Source organism: Hemiscyllium ocellatum, chromosome 10 (assembly GCF_020745735.1).
Source record: "Hemiscyllium ocellatum isolate sHemOce1 chromosome 10, sHemOce1.pat.X.cur, whole genome shotgun sequence".
Classification (NCBI taxonomy): Eukaryota; Metazoa; Chordata; class Chondrichthyes; order Orectolobiformes; family Hemiscylliidae; genus Hemiscyllium; species Hemiscyllium ocellatum.
The window spans coordinates 92,607,798-92,632,648 of NC_083410.1; positions in this window are offsets into that span (position 1 = coordinate 92,607,798).

Here is a 24,851-nt window from a genome sequence, read left to right on the forward strand (position 1 = left end):
TTTAATTCAAATAAATGTGAGTTGCTGCATTTTGGAAAGTCAATTCAGGGCAGGATTTATGCACTTAATGGTGAGGCCCTGGGGAGTGTTGCTGACCAAAGAGACGTTGAGTGCACATGCACAGTTCCTCGAGAGTGGAGTCATAGGTAAACAGAGTGGTGAAGAAGACATTTGGTTCTCTTGCCTTAATTGGTCAGTGCACTGAATAAAGGATTTTGGCGTGCATGGCACAGCTGTACAGAACATTACTGAGGCTATTTTTGGAATACTGCATTCAATTCTGTTCTCCTGCTTATGGAAAGGTGTTACAAAACTTGAAAGGGTTCAACAATGATTGAAGTGGCATGGCCATGGTTGGAGGGTTTGAGCTACAGGGAGAGGCTGAATAGGCTGACTAGGCTGGGGCTATCTTCCCTGGAAGATCATAGGCTGAGGGGAGACCTTATAGATGTTTACAAAACCCTGAGTGGCATTTATACGGCAAGGTCATTTCCTCAGGGTAGGGGAGTCCAAAACTAGAGGGCATTGATTTAAGTCAGAGGGGAAAAATTTGAAAGGAACTTAAGGGGAAATCTTTCCATGCAGAGAATGCTGTGTGTATGGAATGAGCTGCTGCAGGAATTGGTGGAGTCCAGTGTAATGACAATATTTAATTGATATCTGGATGGGGACATGAATGGGAAGGGTTTACAGGAATATGGACCGAAAACTGGGAAAAGGGACAGAATTTATTTAGACTATGTGGTCAACATGATCGAGATGGACCAAAGGATCTGTTATCATGCTGTACATATCAATGACCAAATGATCTAATGTAAAGATAGGAGATCCTATGTATATCTATGCTGCTGTCAGTTGTTTGGTGTATTCATTAGTTTAATAATTGATGTAACTGGATATTTCACCATGATCTTAAGTTGATTTCTGAATTTGGACTGAGTCGCTCCATAAATAAATGTATTTGTGCAGCAGCTTAAGTGTTGAAGAGCATCTCCAACTTTACTAAATATATGTTCAGAATTTTTATAATCTCTACCATTTCTGCAGGTAATGCGGTAATACAAGAAATGCAAAACTCATACTAACCATAGAAGTATGAAACTGGCAGATATGGGGAATAACAAGGTCACGGACTTCCTTCTGCTCTCCATTCCTGGGTCACTGTTGTTCTCTTTCTTGTTCTGAATGTTCAATCCCTTACGGATATGACTAGAAACTAAAATGTGTCTGACGTCAGAGCATTGAGCAAAAGAATCAAAATGAATGGTAGCAGTGGGGTTAAAACTGTGTCAAACCAGTCAAATACTGCCCACACAGCTTCAGTGTAGGAGCTTGGTTTTACAAAACAAACCCACTCTGTATTGTCAATTACCTTTGCATGTTCAAGTGGAAAGTAGGATGGTATACTTTTCAAACAGAGCAGAGTGCACATAGTTGCAAGAATTACAGATGCCATTTTCTCAGTACAGTATTTTGTTGTTTATTTTAGTTTCTGGCAGCAAATAGCCATAGATCGATTGAAGATCAAAGTGACTGTGAGCCAGACAGAACAGTCTGTAGCTGCATGACGCAATACATTGATGACTCAACACACACGGGTGAGGTACAGAAAACTCCGTGGAGAATAATAAGAAACAATTAGATTAGATTACTTACAGTGTGGAAACAGGCCCTTCAGCCCAACAAGTCCACACCGACCCGCCGAAGCACAACCCACCCATACCTCTACATTTACACCTTACCTAACACTACAGGCAATTTAGCATGGCCAATTCACCTGGCCCACACATCTTTGGACTGTGGGAGGAAACCGGAGCACCCGGAGAAAACCCACGCAGACACGGGGAGAACGTGCAAACTCCACACAGTCAGTCGCCTGAGTCGGGAATTGAACCCAGATCTCAGGCGCTGTGAGGCAGCAGTGCTAACCACTGTGCCACCATGCTGCCAACAATCTTCTACAATATTACATCAGTAGTAATGAACAACAGATCTGCTATTGCCATGGCCACCAGGTAGCATGTGGTACAGTTGGAGAGCCCGCACTTTCCGTTCAGAAGATCACAATTGCCAACAAATTGATTCAAAAGAGAGAGAAACAAACAATGACTGAAAATTAATCGCATGCTATGGCATTGTCTTACTCAGAAAATAGAGTTAGCACTTTAGCAACAAAAAGAGTCAACTGAAATCAAAGTAGAAGTTGCAGAAGAAAACTAAACAATTACCTCTGTCCAATTTTAACACTCCCACTTGCATCTTTAATTGAATTGAGGGAAGCGTGTGGACTCTTGTCTTCTACCTCCAGGTGGTTCAAAAGTAAACATCTCAATGAAACTGAAATTCTCAGACAGAACTTATTTTGCCAAGCTATTCCCTCTAGCTCCCATACTACATGCAAATACAACTCGAATTATTAAACTGAGCCACAGAGTTGCAGAACTATCGAGTCAGACAGCATCGGAACAGACCCATCAGTCCAACTAGTCCATGACAACCAGCTTTCTCAAGCTAAACTAGTCCCACTGGCCTACAGTTGACCCATATCCTGCTAAAGCTTTCCTATTCATGTAACTTTACAAGTTGTACCTGCATCTATCACTTTCTCTGGCAGTTAATTCCACACATGACCCACCCTCTGTGTGAAAAATGTATCCATATGATCCCTTTTATGTCTTTCTGCTCTCACGTTAAAACATGTCCACTAGTTTTGAATTCCACCCTAAGGAAAAAGCTTTTGCTCTTCACCAAATCTGTGCCCTCATGAATTTGTAAATCTGTATAACCCAGTTACTCATCACCCAACATCCCTTTACACACCCAGTATCCATTCAGACGAGACCATCATGTTGTAAAGTGTATTAATATTTAGCTAGTCGTGTATTTAGTGGCATTGACCATATCCCAATCCTGCTGCCATATATATTTCAGATGTGATGTAAAGATGTGAATAGCTGCAACCAAGGAATTGGTGTGTGCAAGGGGCTGCTGCCTCCCAGCACCAGGGACTCAGGTTCAATTCCAGCCTCAGGAACTATCTGTGTGGAGTTTACATTCTCCCCATGTCTGCGTGGGTTTCATCCAGTTGTTCCAGTTTCCTCCCATCATCCAAAGATGTGCAGGTTGGGTGAACTGGCCATGCTAAATTGCTCACAGTGTTCAGGGATGAGTAAGTTAGGTGCATTATCCAGGGGTAAATATAGAATAATACGGTAGAGGAATGGGTGCTTTGCATACTCTTTGTAAGGCCAGTGTGGACTTGTTGGGACGAACTGCCTGTTTCCATACTATAGGGATTCTATTCTATTCTAATACTTCTGAAGTGCTGGTGTGGAAAGTAGCGTCAACGGCACAAAAGAATGTGGTGTAGGTGGGAAGAAGGGAACTGAAGGAGTCATTGAGTCATATGATGCTGTGATATGAGGCGATTACCTGAAATGGAATTGCAGATATTGAAAATGGGAAGAAAGTATCAAAGAAGGTCCATCGAATGAAGGGAAGCGGTGGGAACCTGATAGAAATTCGATGAAGTTCTCCAAAGCGAGATGCTCGAAGGGAAAGCTCCAAAAACAATCATCACACTAGAGGCTGCAGCAAGGGAGTTGAATAAGACAGGCAGCATCACTAGGACTCAGAACTCCTTTACCAAGCCCATTTAGATAGAGACACCCTAGCATCCACACCCAGTATCTACATAGCCATCCCTCACAACAGGATCCCTGCATACTGGATAGCTGCAGAATCTATCATGTTTATTATTTCCGATCCAGAGTTATTGTTTCAAGGAGGATCTCTGACATGAGTGAACCAAATCAAACCAAGCCCATGTATGGTTTGATATGCCATAGGAAATAGTTGACCATAGGAAATAGGAACAGGGGTAGACCATTCAAACCTGTTCTACCATTCAATTGGACTATGGATAATCTGGAACATATGTTCAAAATGCCGACTCTCCTGCTGCTTGAGTGCTGCTTGATTGACTGTGCTATTCCAGCGTCACACTTTTCAACGCAATATACTTCATTTCCACCTTGTCTGTGTTTTCCTTGTAATCCATGATTCCCTGACTGATCAAGAATCTGTCTTTCTCAGCATTAACTATGCAGAAAGATTCTTGGTCTCTGTGGCAAGGATTTCCAAAGACTCAAACCCACGCAGAAAATATATGCCTCCTCATTTCTTAAGTTGGTGCACTTTTTTATCTGACATTCTGCCATCTGGTCCATGAAGGGAAACTTCCTCTCAGCGTTTGCCCTATCAAACCCACTAAAAGTCTAATGCAATCAACCTTCATTCTTCAATATGCCAGTGAGTGGATTTCTAACCTATTTAGCTTTTGCTCGTAAGACAATCCCTCCATTCCAGGGATGATCCTTGTAAAACTTCTCTAAACTCCATCCAATGAAATGATGTATTTCCTTAAATAAGTAGACCAAAACTGCTCACAACATTCCAGATAGATAGAATCTCACTTCTCAGCGGCGCGTGAAAAGGTAGCCATTTTGTCAGTATGTCACAACACTCGCAGATAAAAAAAATGAATAACTTAGAGACACATTTTTATATCTTCTTCAGCAACAGACACTTACCAGGAACGCCAATTACCGCAATAACATTGTTGTAAATTTTCAGTGGGGTTTCAGTTGAATACTGCATTATCTGTATGATGGGATCTTTCCCTTGGCCCCATAGCAAGTTCTTTTTGTGTTAGACTCAGAACCAGTGGTTTGGCAGAGGCCATAATTTATTCACTGTGAGAGCTACCCGAGAGGACAGCAATTGCACCATTGCCCACTAAAGGACAACAACAAAAAGCAAACAACATAATTGTCAGTCCATGTTGTCAGAGAATATGTTTGTTGCTGAGTCATAGAGGCACACTGCACAGACACAGACCTTTTGATACAATCAGTCTGAACATAATCCCAAACTAAACTGATCCCAACTCCCTGCTCCTGGCACATGTCATTGCAAACATTTCTTGTTCATGCACTTGACTAAATATCTTCTAAACATTGTAACTGCACTTGCATCCGCCACTACCTGTGGAATTTCATTCCACACGTGAACCAGCCCCTGTATATAACCCCTCCCCCATGTCTCCACAGTCACAACATGGCCTCCCATTTCCTTCACTCAATGCACTGACCAATAAAGCCAAGCCTACCAAATGCCTTCTTCACTATCCTGTCTGCATGCGACTGCGTTCAAGGAACAATGAACCTGCACTCCAACATCTCTTTGTTAGGCAACACTCCCCGGGATCTCACCATTAATTGTAATTTCTGCCCTAATTTGCCTTTCCACAATATAGCACCTCATATTTATCTAAATTAAACTCTATCTGCCATTCCTTGATACATAAGCCCACCTGATCGAGGTCCCACTGTACTCTATGGGAACTTTCTTTGCTCTCCACTCCGCCACCAATTTTGGTGTCACCTGCAAACTTACTAACCATACCCGCTGTGTTCATATCCAAATCATTTTTAGTAATGACAAAAAGCAGTGAACCTAGTACTGATCCTTGTTTCATATCACTGGGCAAAGGCATCCAGGCTGAAAAGCAACCCTCCACCACCACCCTCTATCTCCTATCTTCGAGCCAGTTCTGTATCCAAATGGCTACTTCTCCCTGTATTCCATGTGATGGAACCTTGCTAATCAGTCTACCATATGACACCTTGACAAACTCCTGACTGATTCTCCTGCTCCTTGGATGCTGCCTCACCAGCACCACAATCTCGACTCTGATCTCCAGTATGTGCAGTCCTCACTTTCTCCTCTTTGAAATGCCTTACTGAAGTCCACATGGATCACGTCTATCGCTCTGTCCACAACAATCCTCTTTGTCACTTCAAAAAACTCAATCAATTTAATGAGACATGTTTTCCCACGCATAAAACCATGTTGACTGTCCCAAATCAATCTTTGCCTTTCCAAATCCCATCCCTCAGAACCTCAGATATCAGGCTCACTGGTCTATAATTCCCTGGCTTTTCCATACCACCTTTCTTACATATTGGAATCACCTTATCCAACCTCCAGCTTCTAGCACCTTACCTGTGACTATCAGTGGTACAAATATCTCAGCAAGGGGCCCAGCAATCACTTCCCTCCGGGGGAGGGTGGTGGGGTGGGGTGGGGACAAATTGGAAGTTTGAGAAGGAAAATGAAGGGAAAGTTAGAGCAAGAGAAGTCAAGAAAGACAATGGTATTAATGGAGCAGAAAACACAAAAAGAGATCATGCCATAAGGTTGAGTGAAATAGGGATTGATAGGAAGGGTGAGGGCAGTAACAAATTAAAATATTATACATGAATGCTCAAAGCATGAGAAATAAGATGGATGAGCTTGAGGTTCATTTGGAAATTGGCAGTTACGATGTTGTGAGGATAACAGAGACGTGGCTTCAAGTGGACAGGGCCTGGGAAATGAATATTCAAGGCTATACGTGCTATCACAAGGACAGACTGACGGGCAGAGGGGGTGGGGTGGCCCTGTTGGTAAGGAATGATATTCAGTCCCGTGTGCGGGATGCGGAGTCAGTATGGATAGAGCTGAGAAATTCTAAGGGTAGAAAAGCCCTCATGGGAGTTATCTACAGGCTCCCAAACAGTAGTCTGAATGTGGGGTGTAAGTTGAATAAGGAGCTGAAATTGGCCTAACGCAAAGATATTACTACAGTTGTTATGGGGGATTTCGACATGCAGGTAGACTGGGAGAATCAGGATGGTACTGGACCCAAAGAAAGGAAGTTTGTGGAGTGCCTCCGAGATAGATTCTTAGAAGAGCTGGTGCTGGAGCTTACCGGGGAGAAGGCAATTCTGGATCTGGTGTTGTGCAACAAACCGGGTTTGATCAGGGACCTCGAAGTGAAGGAGCCATTAGGAGGTAGTGACCATAATACAGTAAGATTTAATCTGCAATTTGAGAGGGAGAGGGTACAATCGGAGGTGACAATATTTCAGTTGAATAAAGGGAACAATGGAGCTATGAGGGAGGGGCTGGCCAAAGTTCAATGGTGCAATATTCCACCAGGGATGGCAGTGGAACAACAATGGCAGATATTTTTGGGTATCATGCAGAAGTTGTAGGATCAATTCATTCCAAAAATGAAGAAAGAGCCTAAGAGGAGGCAGGGGTGGCCGTGGCTGATGAGGGAAGTTAAGAAACATATAAAGTCAAAAGAAAAAAGTATAACATAGCAAAGATAAGGAGGAAAATGGAGGACTGGGAAGCTTTCAAAGAACAACAGAGGATAACTAAGAAGGAAATATGCAGAGAAAAAATGAGGTACGAAGGTAAACTGGCCAAAAATATAAAGGAGGATAGTAAAAGCTTTCTTAAGTATGTGAAAGGCAAAAAATAGTTAAGACTAAAATTGGGCCCTTGAAGACAGAAACGGGTGAATATATTACGGGGAACAAAGAAATGGCAGAAGCGTTGAATTGGTAATTCAGATCTGTGTTCACTGGGGAAGACACAAGCAATCTCCCAGAGGTAATAGTGGCTGAAGGACCTGAACTGATGGGAATTTACATTTGCCAGGAAATGGTGTTGGAGAGACTGTTAGGCCTGTAGGTTGATAAGTCCCCGGGGCCGGATGGCCTACAACACAGGGTACTGAAGGAGGTGGCTTTAGAAATCGTAGATGCATTGGTGATCATTTTCCAATGTTCTATAGATTCAGGATCAGTTCCTGCGGATTGGAGGTTGGCTAATGTTGTCCAACTTTTTAAGAAAGGAGGGAGAGAGAAAGCAAGGAATTATAGACCAGTTAGTCTGAACTCAGTGGTGGGAAAGATGCTGGAGTCAATTATAAAGGATGAAATTACGACACATCTGGATAGCAGTAACAGGATAGGCCAGAGTCAGCATGGATTTATGAAGGGGAAATCAAGCTTGACTAATCTTCTGGAATTTTTTGAGCGTGTAACTCTGAAGATGGACAAGGGAGATCCAGTGGATATACCGTACCTGGACTTTCAGGAAGCCTTTGATAAAGTCCCACATAGGGGGTTAGTGACCAAAATTAGGGCACTTGGTATTAGGGGCAAAATACTGACATGGATTGAAAATTGATTGGCTGACAGGAAACAAAGAGTGGTGATAAACGGCTCTCTTTTGGAATGGCAGGCAGTGACCAGTGAGGTACCGCAGGGATCAGTGCTGGGACTGAATAAGGGGTAGGCCACTTAGAACAGAGTTGAGGAGAAACTCCTTCACCCAGAGAGTGGTGAGTATGTGGAATGCTCTGCCCCAGAAGGCTGTGGAGGCCAAGTCTCTGGATACTTTCAAGAAAGAGTTGGATAGAGCTCTTAAGGATAGTGGAATCAAGGGTTATGGGGATAAGGCAGGAACAGAATACTGATTGAGGATGATCGGCCATGATCATAATGAATGGTGGTGCTGGCTCAAAGGGCAGAAATGGCCTACTCCTGCACCTATTGTCTCTTGCCTATTGTCTATTCCTACAGAGTTCTAGGATACACCTGATCAAATCTTGATTTATTCACCTTTTTGCATTATAATTTGTCCAGAATCTCCTCTTCCATAGTTCTGGATATTTTTCAAGAAATTGCTGTTTATTTCCCCAAGTTCTCCATATTCCTTTTCCTTCTCCAGAGTAAACACGGATGCAAAATACTTGTTTTGTATCTCCCCCATCTCTTGTGGTTAGGATCTTTAATGAGTCCTATTCTCTCCCTGGTTATTCTTTTGTCTGTAATGTATTTTTAGAATTCCTTTGAATTCTCCTTAACATTTCTTGCCATATCTATTGCATGTCACGTTTTTGCCCTCCTGATTTCCCTCTTCAGTATATGTTCTGCTGCCCTTATACTCTTCTAGGGAGTTACCCGATTGCTGCTGACATGTGCTTCCTTTTATTTCTTGAACAAAACCTCAATTTCTCTCGCTATCCAGCATTCCCTACACCTACCAGCCTCACCCTTCTCCCTAACAGAAATATATCAGTTCTGGACTCTCGTTATCTAATTTTTGAAGGCTTCCCTGTTTCAAGCTGTCCTTTTACCTGTGATTATCCTCCCCCCAATGAACGGTTTGAAGGTTTTGTCTAATATAATCAAAATTGGCCTTCCTCCAATTTAAGAACTTTAATTTTTAGATCTGGTCTATCCTTTTTCATCAGTATTTTAAAGCTAATAGAATTATGATCAGTGGCCCCAAAGTGCTCCTCCCACTGTCACCTCAGTCGCTTGCCCTGCCTTAATTTCCACAAGAAGGTCAAATGTTGCTCCTTCTCTAGTAGATACATCCAGATATTGAATCAGGAAATTTTCTTGTACACACTTAACAAAGTCCCCGCCATCCAAATCCTGAACACAACGGCAGTCCAGGTCTATGCTTGCAAGTTAAAATCTGGCACAGTAGCTCAGTGGTTCACATTGCTGCCTCACAGCTCCCGGGACCCCGGTTCAATTCCAACCGCAAGTTACTGTCTGTACGGAGTTTGCACACATTCCCCATGTTGTGCGGGTTTCCTCTGGGTGCTCCGGTTTCCTTCCACATTCCAAAGATGTGCAAGTTAGTTAAATTGGCCATGCTGAATCGCCGATCGTGTTCAGGGTTAGGTGCATTAGTCAAGGTAAGTATAGGATAATATGGTAGGGGAATGGGTCTGCGTGGGTTATGTTTTGGAGGGTTAGTGTGAACTTCTTGGGCAGTAGGACCTGTTTCCCCACTGGAGGGATTCTATGATCCCCGATCATCACAACCATATTATTCCTGCAGATTACTGAGATCTCTTCAAATCTGTTTCTCAATTTCCCCACTGAATGTTCGAGGGTCCTTAGTACAATCCCATTAAGGTGATCATCTTTCTCTTATTTCTCAGTTCCACCCAACTACTTTCCCTGGATGTTCTCCTCGGAATATCCTCCCTAAGTACAGCCGTATTGATATCCTGGATGAAAAACTCCACTCCCCACTCCACTCTTGTCCCCTTTTGATCCTTCCTATGACACCTATTCCCTGGAACATTAGCTGTCAGTCCTGTGCATCCCCGGGACACATCTCTGTAGTTACTATGATATCCCAGCCCCAAGTTGCCAACCACTCCCTGAGTCCAACAACCTGACCTGTTAGGCCTCTTGTATTGAAATGAATGCTGTTTAATTTATCAGTCCTTCCTCGTTTTCTGTTTTGGCCCTGCCTGCCTTGACTGTTTGACTTTCTCCTTTTCCCAGTTGTACCAGTCTCAGACTGATCTCCTTTCTTACCATCTGTCTGACTAGTTTAAATCCTCCCCAGTAGCTCTAGGAGGTCTCCCACCAGTATATTAGTCCCCTTCCAATTCAGGCACAACCTGTCCTTCTTGTGCAAGTCTTCTACCTGAGAAGAGATTCCAATGATCCAAAAATGTGAATCCTTCTCCCCTTCACGAGCTCCACAGCCACACATTCACCTGCTCTATCCTCTATTCCTACTCTCACTAGGAAGTGACAACTTGAGTTTCTACTTTTTAACCTCCTTCCTAATTTCCTATATTCTCCCCTCAGAACCTTGTCCTTTTCTCTTCTTATGTTGTTGGTTCCAATGTGTACAATGGCCTCCTGCTGGTTCCTCTCCACTGTAAGAAAATTCTGCACCCTCTCCGAGACATCCTTGACCCTGACACCAGGGAGGAAACACACCATTCTGTTGTCTCATTCTTGGCTTCAGAAACCTCTATCTCTGCCTCTGACTAGACAGTCACTTAAAGTTTCTCAATATTTCTGTTGTGTTTTCCCTTTGGTGCAGACACAAAGCCAGACAGTTTGTTGTGGTTTCCAGCCATCATCAGTCAAGGGAGTGGACATGTTACTGTGCAGCACCGCACTGGCAAGCAGAATTAAGGAGAATCCCAAGGCCTTTTATTCTTACATAAGAAGCAAAAGGGTAACCAGAGAAAGGGTTGGTCCACTATAGGATAAGGAAAGAAGGTTGTGTGTGGAACCTGAGAAAATGGATGAGATGCTCAATGATTACTCTGCATCAGTGTTCACTGAGAAATGAGAGGTGGTCAATGTTGAGATTAGAGATAGAAGTCTGTTTACTCTGGATCACATTGACATGAGGAGGGAAGGTAGGCTAAAGGATATTAAGATGGACAAATTCCCAGAACTGGATGGGATCTATGCCAGGTTGCTGAGGGAAGCGAGAGAGGAAATAGCTGGGGCCCTGACAGATATCTTTGCAGCATCCTTAAACACAGGTGAGGTGCCAGAGGACTGGGGGTTGCTCATGTTGTCCCCCTGTACAAGAAGGGTGGTAAGGATATTCCAGGTAACTACAGACCAGTGAGCCTGAAGTTAGTGTCAGGAAAGTTGCTGGGGAAAGTACTGAGAGATAAAATCTATTTAAATTTGGAAAAGAATGGGCTTACCAGTGATAGACAAAATGGATTTGTGCTGGCTAGATCAACTGGATTACCAACTTAATAGAGTTTTTGATGAAGTAACCGAATTGATAGATGAAGGAATGGCTGTAGATCTCATATCCATGGACTTTAGTAAGGCATTTGATAAGGTTTCCCATGGTAAACTAATGAAGGAAGTGAAATCTCATGGTGTGCAGGGTGTTCTAGCTAAATGGATAAAGAACAATTTGAGCATCAGGTGACAGAGGGTAGTATTTGAAGGGAGTTTCTCGAAATGGAGAAAGGTGACCAGTGGTGTTCCACAGGGATCAGTGCTGGGGCCACTGTTGATTGTAATATACATAAATGATCTGGAAGAGGGCACTGTTGGCCTGATCAGTAAGTTTGCAGATGACACAGAGATTGGTGCAGGAGCAGAAAGTATAGGGGACTGTCAAAGAATATAGAAGAATATAGATGAACTGGAGGGTTGGGTGGAGATGTAGCAGATGGAGTTCAATCCAGGCAAATGTGAGGTGATGTATTTTGGGAAGTCTAATTCTAGAGAAAACTATACTGCAAATGGAAAAGCCTTGGGAAAGGTTGATGAGCAGAGAGATCTGTGAGTTCCGATCTATTGTACCCTGAAGGTGGCTGCACAGGTGGATAGAGTGGTCAAGAAGGCATATGGTATGCTTGTCTTCTTCGGATGGGGTATTGAGTATAAGAGCTGGCAAGTCTTGTTACAATTGTACAAGACTTTGGTTCGGCCACGTTTAGAACATTGTGAACAGTTCTGGTCGCCACATTACCAAAAGGATGGGGATGCTTTGGAGACGGTGCAGAGAAGGTTTACGAGGATGTTGCCTGGTATGGAAGGTGCTAGGTTTGAAGAGAGGTTGAGTAGGTTAGGATTGTTTTCATGAGGAAAAAAGAGATTGAGGGGTGACCTGATTGAGGTCTACAAAATCATGAAGGGTATAGATGGGGTTGTCAGAAATAAGACAGAAGAAGGTCAATGTCATTCTGCACTCTTCCAGGTTACGTTGCACCATCTTCTCTCCAATATCTCACTCTCACTCTGTTTCTGCTCCTGTACCCACCACCCACTAAGGTTCATCCTTTCCCACTCTCACTATTGTCTGCAACATCTTCCCCACTGGCTGTTATCCAGCCCAACCCCCAACACCACAAACCTGCATGCCCTCTGCACTGCCTACTCACTCAGTCAGGGCACCTTCCCACCCACACCAACAGCACCAGCTGTGCCACTCACTTTCATCTCCCTTAATACCTGCCTCACTCTCATTCCAGGAGAAGAACAGCCCAAACAGGACAGAAAGACTCAAGGTGGGAGGCAGGCTGCCTGCCATTCGATAGTTCTCCCATGATAAGGAGAGGCTCCTGACTTACTGCCCCGAGCAGGCCTTGGACTGGTACTGGAGGCTGCCCCGACTTACTGCACAGGAAACCCCTGAGAGAAAGCTCTCCATCTTGACTTGACTGGGGCCTGCTGACAACTCTGACAAGTTTCCTGGCTTTGTGTTTGTGCTCAATGGCAAGGTCAGACAGCAGTGTATGAGCCTGGCTGAGAGAGAAAATGAGCAGAAAATGTGAGCCAAAGCAATGGGAGGAGGGATACTTGAGCATCCAGGTCAGCTCCGAGTTAGTAAGTGCTCTGAGAGTAAGTGGAAAGCCTGGAGATGCAGCCTGGTCCAGTCCATGAGCTGGGTGTGTGGCCCTGAATGTACAGGGTACTTGCAGCAGTGTTACAATGAGGGTTGTCAGTGCACACCAAGGGGCAGCATTGAAGTGCAGATGGGTCCTTTACGTGACATCGACATATAACATTGAGGCTGGCATGCGTGGGATGACAATGTCCGTGGAGGTGGTGAGTATGTGACTGATGCACATGGTGTGCCCTGAGATTAGATGAGATTCCCTACAGTGTGGAAACAGGCCCTTTGGCCCAACAAGTCCACACCGACCCTCCAAAGAATAACCCACCCAGTTTGTTATACTTACTCCTAACTCATGCATCTAACGCTATGGGCAATTGAGCATGGCCAATTCACCTGACCTGCACAGCTTTGGACTGTGGGACCAGAGGTAACCCGCACAGACACGGGGAGAATTTGCAAACACCACACAGACCATCGCCCAAGGCTGGAATTGAACCCGAGTTCCTGGCTCTGTGAGGCAGCAGTGCTAACCACTGAGCCACCGTGCCACCCACACGATGTTGGTGTCCGGTCTCCAACATGAAGGCCTTTCAGACCAAGCGGTGAGCTACATCCACGACGTACTCGCTCTGGTTTCCCTGTTGCGTTTTCCCAGAAACTGAGCTTGTTTGGGAAGATGTGAGGCTGAATATTTATGAACCAGGTTGGGATGCTAACAAGGTGGTGTTTAGCAGTCACTAATGCCCATCAATCCCCATCTCCCTGCTGCCCAGTGAGAGTTTTCACATGCCACTTATCAAAAACATGAAAGGTGGAGCGAGAACATCTTGATGTTTAGACGGGCCTCGCTGCACTGGTCACCTGATTCTGTCACGTGTTGCTATTGCCCCAGTCACAAAGACCCGATAAGATTCCGCCCAAAATGTATTCCCACAACAGTCTGGAATGTACATACATTGGAAACACACACACTCCCTCATGGACAGACACACAACACACACACAAAGATGCACACACTCATAAATACGCGCACATACACTCACACACGCACATACACACACACCCACACAGACACGTGTAAACATAAACAGACACACACACACACACACACAGACACAAATACACACATAGAGACACAAACACTCATTCACACACACAGACATGCACAGACACACACAAATGCACAAACACACATGTGCACGGACACATACTGACACATAGACACACATGCAAGTACACACACGCAGACGCAAAGACACACACACACACAGAGACAGGAATACAGATGCACAAATATACAGAGACATACATGCACAGAGACTCAGACACACTGAGGTAGACATGTGCAGACAAATATTAGAGACGTACGCATTTGTATCATTTATCAAAAGACAAGATGTAACTTACATATTACAGTTTGGCTGTTTAAGATGCACATTTGGGAGACTGATTGACTTTACTCTTGTGGGTCTATGAATGACTGGAAATGGGAAATGTTTGGGTGTCCAGGAGAATCACTGGGCAGTTTTATGGAGATGTATTTTTTTGGTGGTGGTGATAGATTCGGCCGTCTTTCTCAGTGCCCGAGTTGATTGGTTGTCCTGGCTGGGTCCTATTAGAGGCCTGATCCCTGCAGTTGTGGTGGTTTCAGGACGGCCTTTTCCCAGGTTAGTTCTTGGAGTAATGGCCCAAGTTTTCCATTGGCATGACAACCAACAAGAGGGAAAAGCATATTTGGCTTCATCCTGACCAATCTACCGTCTGCAGAAGCATTTGTCCATGATATTACCGATAAGAGTGACTACCGCACAGAGCTTGTGGAGACAAAGTCCTGCCTTCACATTGAGAATACCGTCCATTGTGTTCTGTGGCACTATCACTGTGATAAATTGGATAGACCTGGCAACTCATGCCAGCGCGTCTCTGAGGCGCTGTGGGCCATACACAGCAGTGGTGTTATTTTCCCAAAGGTGGGGATTTCAAGACTGGGGATATAATTTTAAGGTGAAAGGGGAAAGATTTAAAAAGACACAAGGGGTGAGGTTTTTCATACAGACTGGTTAAGGTGTGGAATGAACTTCCAGAGGAAGTGCTGGATGTGGATTCAGTTACAATATTTGAACAACATTTGGATAAGTAGAGGTCATTCTGTTATAGTGCACGATTCATCAATACATATTCGCTGAAATGCAATAAACAAATTGGGGATGTTGGTCCTAAAGCACAAACTTTCTAAACGTGTGTTGTCTATCACGCGATTACATCATCAACACTTTAAGCTCTGTCTCTAAAGCAGGGTTTTCTGATAGCGCAGATTTGCACAAGAACATAACCATCGAAATAAAGAAGAACTGACTGTACACGAATAAGAAATGTTTAGAGGGATATGGGCAAGGCCTAGTCAAACAGGACTAATTTAACTTGGGATCATGGTTGGCATGAACTGGTTGAACCAAAGGGTCTGTTTCTGTTCTGTGTGATTCTCTGACTCCACTCCAGCACAATCTGTCACCTCATTTCCCAGAATATTCCCAGTCAACAATTACCATCAAGTCAAGGCATCAATTCTGGTTCAATGGAGAGTGCAGGCCAGGAGCAGCACCAGGTATCCCTCAACATGAGATGTCAGCATGGTGATGTTATCAAACAGGATTGCTTGCATGTTGCACAGCATCAGAGCCAGTGATAGACAGAACTAAACAATCCCAGAACCAATGGATCTGATCTATGCTCTGTGGCCTGCCAGATCCTGTCATGAATAATGGTGGGCAATTAAATAACACTTTCGAGGAGGAGGCCTCCACAAATATCTCCATCCTCAACGATGAAGTGCTCAGAACATTAGTGCAAAAGGTAAGGCTGAGGCATTCACAGCAAGAAGTGCCGAGCGGATGATTTGTTTTGATCTGATTGATTGTAGTCACATGTACCTAAGTACAGTGGAAAGCTTTGTTCTGCGTGCAGCACAGGCAGATCACAGCAACCAAGGACAGACAGATCACAGGGTGCTCAGACAGAGTGAGGCAGACAAGGCTATGGCTGCGCAGGAAGCACACATAACAACATCAGCATTAGCAAGATCAACATTATTTGAAGTTAGAGAGGTCCATTCAGCAGTCTAATAGCAGCAGGGAAGACGGTGTTCTTGAACCTGTTAGTGTGTGTTCGAGCTTCTGAACCTTCTGCCTGACAGAAGAGATTGGAAGAGAGCATTATCCAGGAGGAGGGGCAGGGGGTGTTCTTTGATGATGTTGGCTGCCTTTCCGCAGGATCAAGAAATGTAAATGGAGTCTCCGATGGGAGGGTGGCTTCCAGGATGGTCCAGGCTGTGTACACAACCTTGTGTCATCTGCTATGGTCCTGGGCAGAGCAGTGCCATGTCAAGCCATAATGCATTCAGATAGATTGCTTTTAATCACACATCTGCAGACATTGGTGACAGTTCTTATGTACGTGCTGAATTTCCTAAACCACAGACTTTACAGTGACAAAACAAGCTAAATATGTTTAATATTACATTCCATGGCACTGCAATCCTGTTGCTATAAAGTCTGTCTCTCATGATCCTGCTCCACAACCACCTGATGAAGAAGCAGCGTTTCGAAAGCTAGTGATTCCGAATAAACCTGTTGGACTGTAACCTGGCATTGTGTGATTTTTAACATTGTCCACCCCAGTCCAGCACCGGCATCTCCACATCATAAGGAACAAGAGTCATTGTTGTGCCTTCTTGACCATTGCATCTACATGGAAGGTTCAAGACAGACTGTTGGTTATCGTCACTCTCAGGAACTGGACACTCCTGACCCTGTCCACCTCAGCTTTGCTGATGTAGTTAGGGGCGTGTCCAACTCCTTTCTTTCTGAAGTCAATCATCAGTTCTTTAATTTTGCTGACATTGAGAGAGAGATTGTCATCATTGCATCATGACAACAAGCTCCCTATCTGCTTCCTGTGTCCTGACTCAACATTGCCTGATATCCGGCCTACCACGGTGGTGTCATCAGTAAAGTTGTAGATGATACTTTTGCAGAATTTGGCCACATGGTCGTGGGCGTACAGGGAGTACAGTAGGGGGCAGAGAACTCATCCCTGCTGGGCGCCAGTGTTGAGGATTATTGTGGAGGCCATGCTGTTGTCTATCTTCACTGATTGTGATCTGTGGATCAAGAATCTGAGGATCCAATTGCGGAGGGCAGAGTTGAGGCCTAGGACTTGGAGTTTTGAGGTTAGTCTGGTCAGGATTATGGTGTTGAAGGCGAAGCTATAGTTAATGAGTAGGAGCCTAATGCCAGTATCTTTGTTGTCCAGATGTTTCAGGGATGAGTGCAGCGCCAGGGAGATGGCGTCCACCGTGGACCTGTTTCTCCAGTCGGCAAACTGCAGGGGAACGAAGCAGGTTGGAAGGCTAGAGATCATGTGGGTCATGATCCATTTCTGACTCCTCCAATGCTCTCCAGCGTTACAGATATCAATGTTCAGCTGGTTGGATTCTCTACATGGGATATCAAGAAACATTTGGAGGAATTCCAGCCACAGTGCTGGAGACTTGTGCTCCAATACATGCCGTACCCCTAGCCAAGCTGTTCCAGTACAATTACACCACGAGGAATACTGCAGCAAGCAACAAACTCCCAAAGACTGTCCACCATCCACAAAGAACATGTCAGGAATGTGTTTGAATATTTCTGATTTGCCAGGATGGTGCACCTCCAACAATACCCAAGAGGCTTCACACATTCCTTGATTGGCAGCACATCCAGAAACATCTGTTCCCTCCACCAATGACACTCAGTGACAGCAATGTGGACTACCGACTGCAGCAATTCACCAAAGCTACTCTGACAACATCTTCCAAATTCAGAACTGCTTCCTCTAGAAGGGCAAGAATAGTAGTATATGGGAACACAATCACTTTCAAGTTCACCTCCAATCCAGACATCATCCTGAGTTGGAAATATCCCCTTCACTGTTGCTGGGTCAAAATCCTGGAATTCTTTTCCTCATAGCATTGTGGGTCAATCCTCAGTACAGGGACTGCACTGGGTTAAGACAGCAGCTCATCACCACCTTCTCAAGGGCAACTAGGGACAGGCATTAAATACTGCACCCAGTCAGAGAGACACACATCCTGGGAGTGAATAAAGAAACCTGCACAACCCACAAAGTACTTTAAAAATGAGTCATTGCTGTAATGTAGCAGTGAATCTGTACACAGTGAGACCTCACATTCAGCAAAAGAGAAATGATCAAACAATCTGCTGTCAGTGATGTTGGTTAGAGGATAAATATTAGCCAGAAGACCATGGATGACAACACTGAGTGTTCTCAAAGGAGGGCTGTGGGAAATGTTACATCCAATGAGGAGCGTGGACTGGTGTTGTGTTACCAGCTCATCTGAAGTGGAATTCTGTCAGCCTCAAACATGTGCTTGGTCACATGACCCTGTGATGAACAGGTGAGAATATCACCACAGGGACAAAACTGTTATTTGTAGTTAGTACAGACCGAGGAGGACAGAATTGTATTCAGTAGATTGGTGTGGGTGCTTTGGAATTTTTTTCCAGTCACTTTTTAAAAATCAAATTGACACATTGAATAATTACAATAACTGGATACATTATTGCAATTCTCAATTTCTTTTCTAAATTTAGACTGAGCCAATGCATAGACACATGTGTTTGTACAAGAGCTCAGCAGTTGAAACATACCTCCCGTATAGTCTGCTATAAGTAAGTGATCAGTATAATCATGAGGCTCATAAAATGGGCTTGTAATTCTGGAAATGAGGAAAAAAGTAGTATATGGCATCCACAGCACGATGAAAGTGCCAGAAATGGCAAAGAGTAAAGTGATGGATTTCCTTCGGCTCTGCATCTCTGGATCGTCGCTGTTCTGGGTGTTGCGTTGATCTTGCAGTGCTCTGCGGATTCGATTCGCCATCACAATGTGGCGAACAGTCAGTGTGTTGAGCAGTAAAACGAGAAAGCATGGCAATAGTGGGTTTAAAATTGTATCAAGCCAGTCAAAGGTTATCCATCCTGGTAAGATAAAGTAGTCTGTTTTGAAATGAGCGCCCCACTCCACAAGGTTAATGATATAGATTGGCTCATAAGCAGAGTACAGGGGGATGTTTTTGAAGCAGAACACAACACACACAGTCACTATTACCACAGCCGCAGTTTCCTCCCATGTGGTAGATTATCACATTGGAAATAATGATCAGGAGATCAACTGTCGTCATACTCACCAAATAAAGAGTGATCCCTTTGGAGAGACCACAGCCTCCACGAATTAGAAGGACAATTGTGAGGAGGTTGGCTACAAAGTAAAGATCAGAATCTCCAAGTTAAATACACAATGTGACTTGGAAGCCTGGGAATTAACCCAGGTCATTTGGTCCAATAGGTCTACGTTGAGATATACACTGCACATGTGCTTCCTCCCACCGACTTCATCTTACAATATTGAAATATTATTTCTATTAGCCTTATGTTGTTACTGAGATTTCCCATCAGGGAAACTCACAAATGTGTGGAAATATTGTACAGAATGGAAGGAAGCAAAATCTCTCTCAAACCAGAAACCCTTTACAGAGATGGATTGAGTGGGTGTACCCCCGACACTTTGCCTTATGCCAGTCTACAATGAGAAAGAAGGGTGGGTGGAGGGGGGGGGTGGGAGGACCTGCCCCCTTTGATCATTGACTAATTTACGTACACTGAGCTCATTGTGACTACAGTTGACCACAATTGTATGGGGTTCAGAGGTTGCACAGGCAGAGCATCATGGGGAGAGGGCTTTTGCAGGATTGTGTCATAGGCACTGAGATGGATAAAAATGTAACAAAACATTTGCAGTCTGAGAGTTTGAATATAGGCGGTGACTTTCCTCATGAAGGTGGAAGTGTTGATCTGTATTTTATTTTGACAGCTTTGTATTATTCATTCGGCACAATAAAAAACATACAAGAGGTGAGAGAGGGTTTGAGGGCTCGCGACAGAGCTGTTGTAAAGTCTGAGACTCAAACAGGACTCGAGAGGCAGCTGCCCCCATGGGGATTGTAAACGTGGGAGGAGATCAAGGCAAGAAGGTTCAAGAGGGCAGATAGCCAGGGGCAGGAGGGCTCTGTATAACAGAGACAAAATGAATCTCATCCTGTGTAAGGAAACCATTGAGAATAACTGCAGCCGGAAAGGAGAATGTACAATCAGTGCCTTGAGTTTACAGACAGAGGGCAAACTATCTGCAGCATCTGGAGTCCCAGTGTCTGCACAGAGTGTGTCTCTCCAGGGAGTCAGTGATGTCTCTTTGTGACACATCAGTGTGAATGGGTATTCAGAGTTCTGAGTTGTAATGGTCACCCGTGGCACTGAGCGTTTGTGTCTCTACCCTTTGTAAGCATTAGACTGAGATCTTTACAGTGGGCTGTAAGCTCCTGTACAACACGGTATGAAAGGGGGATCATTGGCAAGGGTTTGGTGTGTTCACACCGACATCACTTTCACCACAGATGAGGTACACCAGGCAGGAAGATGGCCACAGGATTCAGGAATCTTGCTGGATTCTCAAAACTGGAAGGTGTCATCGATTACAAGCATGTTGCTGCTGAGGTTTCAGTGCGACAAACAGGGACATTTGTAAATATTAAAGGGGTTCACTCACTCAGTGTCCAATTAGTCAGCAAGTATTGACTAAGGCTTCTCCAGGTATGTGTGTGTATTCCAGGGAGGAGTTTTGTCTCATACAAACTTCAACACTCCTCGGTTTCATAGTGGGCAATGTACCACAGCCATTGGAGAGTTAGATTCTGGGAGGGAAGGGCTGTCTATTGAAGAGATGGCTCATGACCCCAGTGAGACACAAGTGATCAGATGTTGAGTGACATTGCAATAAGATTCACACAAGTACCAAGGTGATCTGTCAAAAGCATTAACATCCTGCTGAACTCCACAGTGTCACCTCAAGACTTGACCAGTGACAGGACCATTGTGTACATGGCCAATATTTGGCAGGTACTGAAAAGGATGCTGGGACACACATTAGAAACACTCCAATCAACATGCATCTATAAGATCAGCCAAATGAACAACAGCAGGAACTCCACACCCATCCCCATGTGCATGTATTTAATGAAGGTTATCAGCAATATCATTCCTGTAAAGACATCATAAATTATTCCCCGTGTTCTCCCATATGGACTCAGTGTGATTTCTTACATTGTTCCTGCCTGCTGCACTGTAGCCTTCCCCATGTGCGGCCAGTGGTCCTGGAGGCAGGCAGCTGACTCTAATATCCCTTTGTCTGGAATGGCCTTGGAGGTGGTCCTCTGTTTGCCTGAGTCTGTCTGGACGCTGACACGGTGAGGCTCTCCTGCACAGTGTCAGGAACCTCCTTCATCACCATGGCTCTCTGAAGCACTGGTGTCAGTGGCAGAGGGTAGAGGAGTAACTGTGCTCATCAGGAGTGCCCTGACAGGTACTTCCCGATGGTGACTGCCCCACCCCATGTCCCACTCTGAGGCTCACTTGGCCCTCCATACTTTCCTGACAGAGGAACAATGACCCAATGATGATTTCAGGTATCTTCATTCACTTTCATCTTGCAACTTGAATTTAGTGACAATGCAATGGATCACACTGACCCTAACCCAATCACTCAACCTAATCCTCACCCTGACCTGAACTCTTGAGCTAACCGTAACGTTAACCTTAAACCAAACCTCTACATAACCCCTAACCCGGAACTGAAACCGAATTCTAACTGTCACAGTAAAGCTCACCTCAACACCATCCCTCACCTTAAAGCGAGCTGTCCCCAAGATCTTAACCCAAACCTGAACCCTAACTCTAACCCTAAACACTCATCCGAACCTGAAACCAAAACCTAATTCTAACCACAATTGTAATCTGAACACAAATCTTTACTGTCATCCTAACCCTCAAATAAATCTAACCAAATACGAGCCGCAGCCTTAACCAAAGCAGTAAACACTGGATCTATGCCTAATCCTAACCATAACCATAGACTTAACACTCATCCAAATCCTCGACCTAACCCTAACCTAAGTTTAACTCCCAGCCTAACTTTGTTACAAATCAGCATATATAATCCACAAGACCTGATTGATCAGTCTCCACCAGAGATTGGAATCTGCATGTGACCCACCCCCACCCCCTACCCCTCAGCAGATGTGCACAAATCCATCAAGATGTGATGCTTCATCACACACAAGCCCAAAGCCCCTGTGTCGCTCCCTGTTCCCCCTCAGTGGGCAATGCTGCTCACTGAGGAGAGGTTACAGGGACCAGCTGTTAATTTGTTATAAATAAAGAAATTAATGATGATGACATCTTCATCTGTGATCATTCAAGAGGACACATGCCCTCTCTGTGAAATCAGTTGACCATAGTCACAAACGTCTCCATTTCAGAGGAGATGCCAATATTCTCCTCTGCCAATGGTGACAGTATCTCCCTTCTTCTACCCTTCCTTCCTGGAGTAACATTGCTCCCTCTGAATCTCAACTCATGTACACCCTCCTGTCCCCTCCTGCCCCTCAGCCTCCAGCCTCCCAGTGGGTCTCCAGGTGAGTGACCAACTGCAACATCTCCTCCTCCATCAGAGTCAGTTTGGCCACATCTCCACTGGTCCCCATTCTCTCACTCAGCCTCTTGCAGCACGCCAACCACATTGATCAGACATGCCCATATCTACTGCCCACCTCTGCTAACATCTGCTTGATAACTGAGACACAGTGGAGGGCCCACTCCTCGACTTTGGGCCTGCCCTGGACGGGGTGGATGATATCTCCACCTTGGCAAAGGGGTTTGTGAAAGATGGCGCTGTCACAGGAGACACCAGGGTTAAAGTTCACAGTCTAACCTGCGCCCTCAACAATAATTTTCTGAACCCTCAGGGCTACCGCCCCACAGCTGAAGGGTACTTACACAATCCCACTTCCCCTCAGCTGCCTGCTCATGCCCACAGCCCTGTACAATGACGGCTGGAGCTGACTTGCTGTTCACAGCCTGACCCTTCTCCCAGTGAACACCCACCCTAACTGTGTGCTTCACTGAGGAGGGCACTGGCACCATTTGACGTGGGTGACCAGCTCTTGGTCCCACTGTGAGGATCATTCAGGTGTGTGAGCACATGGACCGGGCACTATCCCTTCGACCTGCCTGATCCCACTGACCAACATCAAATCAAGGCCCATGTCCCAGCAACAGACCCAGACACATGGCAATAAAAACACAGTCGGAGAGAGCTTTGGGATCCAGAAATCTGAAAGTACCTGTTCCTCCCAGACAAGGACCATTTAGCACACGTCAGGTCACAGATTCCTCATGTCCCCATGGAACTAAACTAAAATTCACAAATTGCAGCATGAGCTATTTCTTGTAGGAACACCTGAAACTGGATCCAGCATGAGGAGAGAAAGAGGGAGGGTTTTACACTGAGAGATATATCAGGGGAAAGAACAGAGTGAAAGTGGGATTGAAAAGATAACACAACCTGTTTCAGCTTCTTAACAGGGACTGTGAAGATTGTGAGGAAATGGTAGTAAGTGAAAGCTATCTGTTCAATTGTTGATAATTCCATTTTCAGGGAGGGGGCGATATCAATTGGTGTTGACAGATCTGAATCTTCAGACATTTATCTGTTATATAAAGTAACTAAATCTCTCCTGTGATTTTTTGCGGTTGCAGAGAGAGTGAAATTAGTTTATGGTCTTTGAACAAACAGGTACAGTTAATTTTAATAGATATTACACAATGCAATCTTCAGCTTCACCGGAAGATTGAAGGAGAACAATTGGGCCAGGTCTATCTCAGAGCTCCTTGCTCGCTCTCTTCGTGCTCTCTACATGGATGCTCAACCATCCCTGCCTTGCCTTGCCTTTCTCACTTTGCCCCCTCACACACACAGTCAGAGTACCATAGAGCTGTACAGCATGGAAACAGATCTTTTCGTCCAACCCGTCCATACTGATCAGATATCCTACATTAATCTAGTACCAATTGTAAGCACTTGGCCCATATCCCTCTCGACCCTTTCTGTACATATACCCATCCAGATGCTTTTTGAAAGCTGTGATTGTAACAGCCTACACCACTTCCTCTAGCAGCTCATTCCACACACACATACCACCTTGTGCATGAAAAATTGCTCCTTAAAAATTTTTAAAATCTTTCCCCTCGCATCTTAAATCTCTGCCCTCTAGTTTTGGACTCCTCTATCCTGTGGTGGAAAAGACCTTCCCTATTTACCTATCCATGCCCCTCATGATTTTATAAACCTCTATAAGTTCATCCTTCAGCTTCCGATGCTCCAGGGATCCTATTCAGCTTCTCCCTGTCACTCAAGCCCTCCAACTTTGGCAACATTTTTGAAATTACTCTCTGGACCCTTCCAAGTTTCACAACATCCCTCCTACAGCAGAGAGATCACTATTAAACACAGTATCCTAAAGGTGGCTGAACCAATCTCCTGTACAGCACCAATATGGTCTTCCAACTCCCATACTCAATGCATTGACCAATAGAGGCAAATGTGCCAAATGCCTTCTTCACTCTCCTGTCTCCATTTTTAATGAATTATGATCCTGAACTCCAAGGTCTCTTTGCTGAGCAATACTACCCAGTACCTTATCATTAAGTGTAGAAACCCTTTCTGCACTGAAATGCCATATCTCACATTTATCTAAATCACACTCTATCTGCACTTTTCGGCTATCAGCCCACCTGATCAAGATCCCACTGAACTCTAAGATAACTTTCTCCGTCCCCTTGCTGAGATAT